Raw genomic sequence first — 2,791 nt, 5'->3', positions numbered from 1 at the left:
ATTATATAAATAGTTTCTGCTAGTATTATATAAATAGTCTCGGCTAGTATTATATAAATAGTCTCGGCTAGTATTATATAAATAGTTTCTGCTAGTATTATATAAATAGTCTCTGCTAGTATTATATAAATAGTCTCGGCTAGTATTATATAAATAGTCTCTGCTAGTATTATATAAAATAGTTTCTGCTAGTATTATATAAATAGTCTCTGCTAGTATTATATAAATAGTCTCTGCTAGTATTATATAAGTAGTCTCTGCTAGTATTATATAAATAGTCTCGGCTAGTATTATATAAATAATCTCTGCTAGTATTATATAAATAGTTTCTGCTAGTATTATATAAATAGTCTCTGCTAGTATTATATTAATAGTCTCGGCTAGTATTATATAAATAGTCTCTGTTAGTATTATATGAATAGTTTCATCTAGTATTATATAAATAGTCTCGGCTAGTATTATATAAATAATCTCTGCTAGTATTATATGAATAGTTTCTGCTAGTATTATATAAATAGTCTCTGCTAGTATTATATAAATAGTCTCGGCTAGTATTATATAAATAATCTCTGCTAGTATTATATAAATAGTCTCTGCTAGTATTATATAAATAGTTTCTGCTAGTATTATATAAATAGTCTCTGCTAGTATTATATAAATAATCTCTGCTAGTATTATATAAAATAGTTTCTGCTAGTATTATATAAATAGTCTCTGCTAGTATTATATAAATAATCTCTGCTAGTATGATATAAATAGTCTCTGCTAGTATTATATAAATAGTCTCGGCTAGTATTATATAAATAATCTCTGCTAGTATTATATAAATAGTTTTTGCTAGTATTATATAAGTAGTCTGTGCTAGTATTATATAAATAGTCTCTGCTAGTATTATATAAATAGTCTCGGCTAGTATCATATAAATTGTCTCTGCTAGTATTATATAAATAGTTTCTGCTAGTATTATATAAATAGTCTCGGCTAGTATTATATAAATAATCTCTGCTAGTATGATATAAATAGTCTCTGCTAGTATTATATAAATAGTCTCGGCTAGTATTATATAAGTAGTCTGTGCTAGTATTATATAAATAGTCTCTGCTAGTATTATATAAATAGTCTCGGCTAGTATCATATAAATTGTCTCTGCTAGTATTATATAAATAGTCTCTGCTAGTATTATATAAATAGTCTCGGCTAGTATTATATAAATAATCTCTGCTAGTATTATATAAATAGTCTCTGCTAGTATTATATAAATAGTTTCTGCTAGTATTATATAAATAGTCTCTGCTAGTATTATATAAATAATCTCTGCTAGTATTATATAAAATAGTTTCTGCTAGTATTATATAAATAGTCTCTGCTAGTATTATATAAATAATCTCTGCTAGTATGATATAAATAGTCTCTGCTAGTATTATATAAATAGTCTCGGCTAGTATTATATAAATAATCTCTGCTAGTATTATATAAATAGTTTTTGCTAGTATTATATAAGTAGTCTGTGCTAGTATTATATAAATAGTCTCTGCTAGTATTATATAAATAGTCTCTGCTAGTATTATATAAATAGTCTCTGCTAGTATCATATAAAGCTAAAATCATGCCTACTAAACCCAGCCGCAAAAGAGAAATATTTCTAAACTAGGCAATTTAAATTTTTGTCGCAATTCAGCATGTCTTTTTTCAAGGAGTTTGATTTTTTTGTCTTGTAAGTAAATAAAAAAGCAAGTAAATAGGGACTAAAAATATTGTTGGAACTTCTTTTTTTTTTTGTTGTATAAACATAATTTCAAAGTTTATTTTTGTGCCAAACATATTTTATGTGAAATAAAAGAGATCAAATATGCTTAAGAGTTTAAGTCGACTCTATAAATCAATCCGTCGGTTGGTCAGTCCGTTCGTCTGTCCGTAACGCTTTTGTGCTTGGCCTTTTTGGTTAAGATCAAAGGTCTGTTGTTAATAGATGCTGTTCTTAGCTGTTAAAGATTTTCTGGGCCTTTTGGCCAAGATCAAAGTGTAGCATCTGGTTTGGCAGATACTGCAAGCAAAGACCATATGTGGGACCAGCCCTTCCCCCATATAAGACCTTGGTCAATGTAGGGGCAACACTTTATACCAATTGTCACTATCCAGCTCCCCTACTCCCCGGGGAGTTGGTCCCCATTTACCCTTCACTCCTCACATTAAAAATCGGCCTTGTGCCTAATTTGCTCGGTGAGGAAGCAAATGAATACTCTTATCTTGGCATTTTGGCTAAGATCAAAGTGTAGTATCTGTTCTTACTACATGCTGTACTTATTGTGATATAAACTGGGGGATCACTTTTCTATATTACTTTAATGTAAAACGATCACCCACTTAGTCTCAAAGCCATTCAAGTCATTCTCCTGATCATTCAAGTTGTTTTTGAAGGATTCCAGTTATTTTTTTAAGCATTCAAGTCATTCTTAAGGTCATTCAATTCATCCTTAAGTTCATTAAAGCCATTCTAAGTCATTTACTTTTTATTTATTTAAGTCATTTCAGCCCATTTTTCGGTTATTTTAGTTTATCTTTAGGAATTTCATGTCTATCCTACATTCAAGCATTCATTCATTACATGAGAGCACGCGACTAATGGCTATGGGCCTTGTTTATAACAAGTTTATAGACAAGGAAACTTTAATCAAAAGAAGAGCTGCTGCCACACACATATACGTTGAAATCTTTAAATTGACTAATTCGTTGATAACTAATTAAACTCCACACCCAACCTTTGAAAATATTCAGGTTTTTTGTCAAACAT

At 29.2% G+C, this 2,791-nt stretch overlaps 1 pseudogene; it reads left to right on the top strand.

Moving 5' to 3' along the window:
- The first annotated feature begins 2,238 nt into the window (after nt 1-2,238).
- On the top strand, nt 2,239-2,365 carry LOC145297187 (U2 spliceosomal RNA; annotated as a pseudogene).
- The last annotated feature ends 426 nt before the right edge of the window (nt 2,366-2,791 follow it).

Source organism: Euprymna scolopes, chromosome 17 (genome assembly GCF_053919585.1).
Source record: "Euprymna scolopes isolate OS-2025 chromosome 17, ASM5391958v1, whole genome shotgun sequence".
Taxonomy (NCBI): domain Eukaryota; kingdom Metazoa; phylum Mollusca; class Cephalopoda; order Sepiida; family Sepiolidae; genus Euprymna; species Euprymna scolopes.
Note: the sequence above shows the minus strand (reverse complement) of the source record. Positions and strands in the feature narration are given on the sequence as shown.